Consider the following 7,206-nt stretch of genomic DNA (forward strand, 5'->3'; position numbering starts at 1 on the left):
ACGGTCATGACAAGTTGGAGGTCTGGGGCCCAGTAGCAAGTAAAATTCAAGATGACTGGAGATCTCCACTTGCTGCAGCCTTCATCCTCTTTCACAGCCATTGAGATCCAAGAACCCTCTTCTACCTGATCCACTACTGAGGACTTGGGGGATTGGACTGAGCTTTGTCTGGGACCTCCCCTCAGACCTGTTTGCCTTGGAAGACCCTACCAGGAACATGAAGCTCCTGATAACTTGCTCCGAGGATCATTGGAACATGCAAGCCCCTTCACCTCAGCAAGGTGATGGTCCCCACAGAGGACTTACCTGTTTAGTCAACATTCAAATCTCCAAAAATATTCCCCCAAATGAAACTTTATATGACTGGCCTGGACTAATAAAAAGTTGTAGACATAGCAGCTCTAATCTTATCTGAACAGCCTATCCTTTTTTCCCCCCCCAAACTTGGATGCCATTTTAGATTGGTTAGCGCAAACACTATTTTATAAAGAGACTGTCCTACTCTTCCCAGCCTTGCTGGAATTTTCCATATTAGAAGAGTAGCTGAATCATGATTTTCTGAGCTCTGCCTTCCTAATATGGAAAAAGTCAGCAAGTGGCCCTTTCTTGTAACATTCTTCTCTAATACCTTAGCACCATGTGACCTCCAAATATATCTACTCCAGAAGAACACTTTGATAGAACAAAGATCCAAGTATGGCACAGGAAACAAAGTAAACATTTCATGTCAGTATTTTGATTTAATTAACCACAATTAATGGCAGCAAATTTAAATGAATTTTACATAATAATTCTTCAAGTGAAAAATAAATGTTTCACCAATGAGAGCTTAGCGCATAGCTTCCATTTTCAAATACAAAAATTCCTATAATCCTATTAATACCAAGTTTCCATAAAAAAAGATGTTGCCTTCTTGAATCAAAGGAAAAAATTTAAAGGGGACAGGTGTCATAAACAGATAGCTAAGGGTTAATGTCTCTTACACCTGGAAAGAAGTAATCTGAAACACCTGACCAGAGGACCAATCAGGAAACAAGACTTTTTCAAATCTGGGTGGAGGGTTTTTTGTGTCTGGGTCCTTTGTTCTTGGGTCTTCTGTCTGATTCTCTCTCGGCTATGAGAAGTGATTTCTGTTTCCTGCTTTCTAATCTTCTGTTTCCAAGTTGTGAGTACAAATATAGTAAGGCAGTAAGGTTTCTATTGTTTTTCTTTTGTATTTACATGGATATAGTTGCTGGAGTGCTTTGAATTGTATTCTTTTTGAATAAGGCTGTTTATTCATATTTCTTTTAAGCAATTGACCCTGTATTTGTCACCTTAATACAAAGAGACCATTTTTATGTATTTTTTCTTTTTTATATAAAGCTTTCTTTTAAGACCTGTTGGAGTTTTTCTTTAGTGGGGAACTCCAGGGAATTGAGTCTGCAGCTCACCAGGGAATTGGTGGGAGGAAGAAGTCAGGGGAAAATCTGTGTGTGTTAGATTTACTAGCCTGACTTTGCATTCCCTCTGGGTGAAGAGGGAAGTAATTCTGTTTTCCAGGACTGGGAACGGGGAGGGTGGAGTCCCTCTGTTTAGATTCACGGAGCTTGCTTCTGTGTCTCTCTCCAGGAACACCTGGAGGGGGGAAGGGAAAAGGTTTATTTCCCTTTGTTGTGAGACTCAAGGGATTTGGGTCTTGGGGTCCTCAGGGAAGGTTTTTGGGGGGACCAGAGTGCCCCAAAACACTCTAATTTTTTGGGTGGTGGCAGCAGTACCAGGTCCAAGCTGGTAACTAAGCTTGGAGGTTTTCATACTAACCCCCATATTTTGGATGCTAAGGTCCAAATCTGGGACTAGGTTATGATAACAGGGCTAAAAGACCCACTGCAAATTAGAGCAATAGAGATAGTTAATTATACACTAATTAGATGTCTGTAAGCAACAAACTAATAGCATCACCAATATTTTTACATTAGAGGAGTACTAGTTCTTACCTGAAGGTGGTGCTTATGTGCCATTAAATAAACCATTCATTCGTTTGAAAAAGAGTTACCAGATGGTGAAACATAATAAATCCATCACATAATTCCAGCTTCTCTCTTTAAAAGACAGACCATGGATGGAACTATGACAAGGGCCAAATCACATCTTTCTTCTATAGGAGGTGAGTTTCCCAGGTCATGTTCATAGCTATTTGTGAAACTGGGGACTGCATCTTATTTTGCATGCAGATTAATGGTGAAACGCTCTTCCAGCGTGGCCAAACATTAGTCTTTATAAAACACAACAAAAGAGTATTCATAAGGAATACTTAAAAAGGAAGAGGATATATGCAGATGAAATGCCGGAACAAACATTTGGCTATCCAAACCTGCAGGACTAAGTACCTGCCAGAAGCTGTAGTTTTGCAAACTGGCCTCTTAATTCAGATTGAGAAGCAGTTTAATTGCAGAAAGAGCAAACTAAAGTATATTTCCAACAAATAAACCAAAAGGTCCACTTTTAGATGAAACCCTGACGTGTTTGGATTTAACTGACTTCCCCTAAAGTTGTTTGCAGTGTTGTTGTAGCTACATTGGTCTCAAGACATTAGAGAGACAAGGTGGGTGAGGTAATATCTTATTGGACCAACTTCTGCTGGTGAAAGTTTTCCAGCTATACAGAGTTCAACCCTGACGCAAAAGACCTGAAAAAGAGTTCGGTGTAGCTAGAAAGCTTGTCTCTCCCACCAACAGAAGTTGGTCCTATAAAAGATATTACCTCTCTACACTTGCCACTTAAAAGCCAATAAGACTTTTAGAATTAATACATTTATATAGTACCTTTCATCCTACAGGATCCCAGGATGCTTCACAAACTATTTTTGAAGCTGCTAGCAACCAATATAGTTAAGGATGCAGAAGAGTTTTCCTTATAAGCCCTCTTCTTGTTACAGTCACTCATAACTTTCTGAATGGTTCTCCTGTTGGTCCAAAACTTTCCATGCTTGGTCTCTGTCTGAAAGTAACTGCTCTGATTCTTAGATGTCAGATATAGGACCCAAAAGGTGAAGGTGTAAAGGTACCTTTATGCTGCAACCTGTGAGACTTCCTAGTTTTATCCAAGCATATACTAGAGCACCCACCAGAACTGCCCTAATGTGTATCACAAAGGCCATTCTGACACCCCAAAGAGCAAAAACACAGTAGTGCTCTGGCCATATGCCCTTTCCCCAGGAAAAATGAGGGTGGAGGCATACAGCCTCTACCACAGCTCTGTTCCAGGCATGGATCTTTCCTTAGGGCAAGTGAATTCACCAGGCCTGGTTCCATTAATTTTATAGCCCCTTTTGTCAGAGTAAAAGGGTCATAGCCTCACAAGGAGTCAGATGCATGCTTCCACAGTCTCTGCTAGGGTGTTCTCCCTTCAAATCTTTTCTACCATATGTAGCATCAAGCCTCAATTCAGCTAATAATGTAATTATAGCATGAAAATCTAATCTCATTTCCTAGTGTGTGCTGTAAAATAAAATTTGGTAAATTGTCTGTGTGAGTTTAGCTTTTTCAGAAAGCTCTTATAAATAACAGGATTTTTCTTCTTCAGGTTCCCCCCATACCCTATTTGAAATAGCACTTTCAGTATCTTTTAACTAAAGGGGAGTTGGAGTAGTCAGGCACACTCTAATAGAGGCAGAAGTATTCAGATATCACAGTGGCAGATACTACATACAAAATAGTTTCCTGCATCTTCTCTATCGCTGTTGTAGTCTGTATCAAGGGGAGGAAGAATGGTGTGAGATTGAAAGGGAATAGAAGGGAGGAGTTCTTGTGGATGATTCCCATCAGTGGTAACATCTAAAAAGAGGAGACAGACAGTCTCATTATGTCTCAGTAGTTTCTACCTTTCAGAAATGCCAGCTTTGTTATTGTGCAGGACAATCATGCCTTCCACTGACATCAGTGGGAGAGCATATTTAGAGTCTTATGAGTTCAATAAGCTTTGGATCCACTCCTTAAACACTTAAATGAACATTCATACACTCCAATACCACCTGCACTGACAGAACACAATATCTATTCATCCACTACACTATTCGGCACTCATACCTAACAAAACCTTAACACCACATAATTTCACAGTAAACACTTCAATTTCATTAAGACGGCTCTGGCTCTAATTCAGCTCTACATATATAACCTCATGGTGTGCAGAAAAACAGCCTCAAGCCCCCTCCTCTTCCCACACCAAGGTCAGATACAAAGATGACCCTTTAAAAAAAAGAAAAGAAGAAGAAGTTGATAGACAAATTGGAAAATCCATTACCAGGAAAGTAATAAAAGGCAAAACCATAAATCATTATCCATCCTACCCCTATTCCCCTCCCCCCGTGTTCTGCGGGGGTAGGGGTGGATAAGACCATGTCCTCCAGGGGACTGTTCTTGCTTCTTAATGGTGAGCCCCTCTTTCTTATATCCTGCAGATCTTTTCCCAGTACATATCTGAAAAAAAATGTTGCTATTCCTCATGAATTTTGCCTCATCGTCTGTGGATGCTGTGAAGCTTCTTGCTCCACACAAGATGTAAACAAAAGCTCTTATATCAAGAAATAGACCAACAGTATGGGTCAAAAATAAGCTCAGAAACCCTGAGTGCCAGACCCAGCTAGCTAACCTATTTCCTGTTTATTTCTTGTCAAGTCATTGATATGGCAGTTGCTCCAGATGGTAAATGTATCACCTTTCAAGAGCGAAGTGAAACAAAGGGGCTCAATGTGGTGTATGGTGATCTAACAACTGAGATGACTTTGAGCAATTTTTGTGCCTTGAAGACCCAGAACATTCTCAATGCAGAGTTAAATGAGACTTGGTATTTGCAAGCTGTTGCAGCTAACGTTAAATGCAGAATGAATCTAAGAATGGAGGGCAGCTGGATGTAACTTTTAAACAAGGACTCTTTCATGGTGCAAATTCATTCATTTTAGTGTTATTTCTTTTTTTGTCAAGCCTGAAACTCTCTCAAATTAAAAAGGTGAGATTGGATTTTGGTAGATAGCCCAGTAACAACTAAATTATTATTAATTAAAGACCCATGGCATTATTCATCAGTGTAGGGATATTTACCTGTGTCCTGACAGGATTCTTTCTTCAATGTTGTTGTCCCTTTAGCCTGAGTGGCTAGCCAAAGATCTATGGCCTTGCTGAGTTGTTGCCATTAGGATGAGAAATCAGTAATACGAGTCAGGTATATTCTTGAGGTAATCTTATTTATTTACAGAAAATGTACAAAATCCTTTTTTCCTGAACACAGCACAAACAAACAATAGCAGGCAGCTTCCTGGCTCAGAGATCCCCAAGTCTGCCTGTACAGTGAGTTCTGTCCCCAATAAGCCCTCTTTCTCTACTTTCTCTCAGGGTCAGCTCACAATTCCTCCTCCGGGCTTTCTGCCACCAACACACATACAACCTACAACAGATATCCTAGCCCCTCTGATTGCAACCAGGGAAACTCCCTCAGTCCACATGGCTTACTTCTGACCTGACATGCTGGTGTGCTTTGAGCAGTAGCCCCACAGTCCCCAGCTGTTTTCAGTACATAAGGGGGCTTAATTGCTCCTTCTGTAGAGCATGAAAGAATGCTGGACAGACCCATTGGCTTTAATAGGTGATTGCCTTTGGACCTGAGACTCCCTTAATGGCAGCCTAACAATATTTACAGAAACCCTTGTCAGCAAAACAGTATTTACATTCTATTCACCTAAATCTCACCTGTAGATTCAACCAGAAAGTGATTTTCTGTTCACTTCAGTAAATTTTTGTGTAGCTCTTGCTTTAGGGCTTGTCTTCACTGGAAAATTGACCAGTATAGCTATAGTGGAATAAGCAATTCTGCTATAGTTATTCCAGAATAGTTTCCAGTGTAGACACTCTGGGTAGGATCCACAAAGGCAGTTAAGCACCTAAGTCCTGTTTTTAGACATCACTGCAACCCACAAAACTCCTGCTTGGCTGCTGCCTAAGCTTATACTGTAGGTGCTAAAGTCACTCAGTGCCTACATTTTTGCAGTAAAAGTTCCCTAAACTTCTATGTTTCTGCCTCTGGCATATGCATTGCTGCTTCACTCTAGGCACCCAGGCACCTATCTCCCACTTAAACCCCAGTGCAATTCATAGGCACTGACTCTGTGAGTGCTCAAGGGCTGGGGGAAAATTAGTGGGTGTGCACTCACTGGCAGCAAAGCTCTCCCCTCCTCACTTCCTTCTCTTCCCCATGCTTCCTGCCCCCCTCACACTTAACAGCTGTTTGGCGGGTGGTTAGGACTTTCTGGGAGGGAGGGGGAGGAGCAGGGACGTGACATACTCAGGGGAGGAGGCGGACAAGAGGCAGGGCTGGAGTGGGGGACTTGGGGCAAGTGGTTGAATGGGGGCAGGAAGGGGGTGGGGACTTTGAGGAAGGGGTGGAATGGTGGTGGGGCAAGAGCCGTGCAGAGGTGGTACAAGGGTGGGGCCGGGGTGGGGGAGGTCGAGCACCCACCCCGCAGAGGGGAAGTCGGCATCTATGGTGCAATTCCTGAACTAGGGAAAAGAGGTATTCAGCCATCTAAGTCATGAGTGAGGCTTGACTGGTAGGTTGGTCAGAGACCACCCTAACCTCACAAAATGGGGGGTGGAGGGAGGGCGTGGACCTTCCTTATAGTCCTTAGCCTATAATCACTTTTATTTCAGAATAGTGTGTCCATATGGAGAGCAACTCCAGAATAGCTATAGAAAAATCTCATTTTGCTGCAGCTTTACCCATGCAGACAAGCCCTATTTCTGTTAAACCACTGCCACATTTCACACCGAAGTGGCTGCAATTCCATACAAGCCAAAGAGATCACTGTGTATAATTTATACATCAGTTACACGTGCAAAGAGCTTGGGATTCTTTGGGATGAAAGGCTCTGTATCAATGTAAGCTCTTTATCACAGGACATGTTCTAAATTCATTATTTTCTGGATAAAAATATTTTGTTTGAAAATAGTTTTGTCCAGTGTATCCTTAATTGTAGGCATTTCCCAAAACTAGTTTAAAGCAGCTAGCTATTTCTATATACCCATGATCCCATGTCACAGCATCCTGACGATTACAAGAATATTCTGTCCTACAGCTGTATTTGCCAAACATCTCTTCTATGTTTACATAATGTTTTATATATTTGTGCCTGCCATTTAACTACTAATAATACCAATCCCTGTAGCAAACCTC

Source organism: Gopherus flavomarginatus, chromosome 3 (genome assembly GCF_025201925.1).
Source record: "Gopherus flavomarginatus isolate rGopFla2 chromosome 3, rGopFla2.mat.asm, whole genome shotgun sequence".
NCBI classification, from domain to species: Eukaryota; Metazoa; Chordata; order Testudines; family Testudinidae; genus Gopherus; species Gopherus flavomarginatus.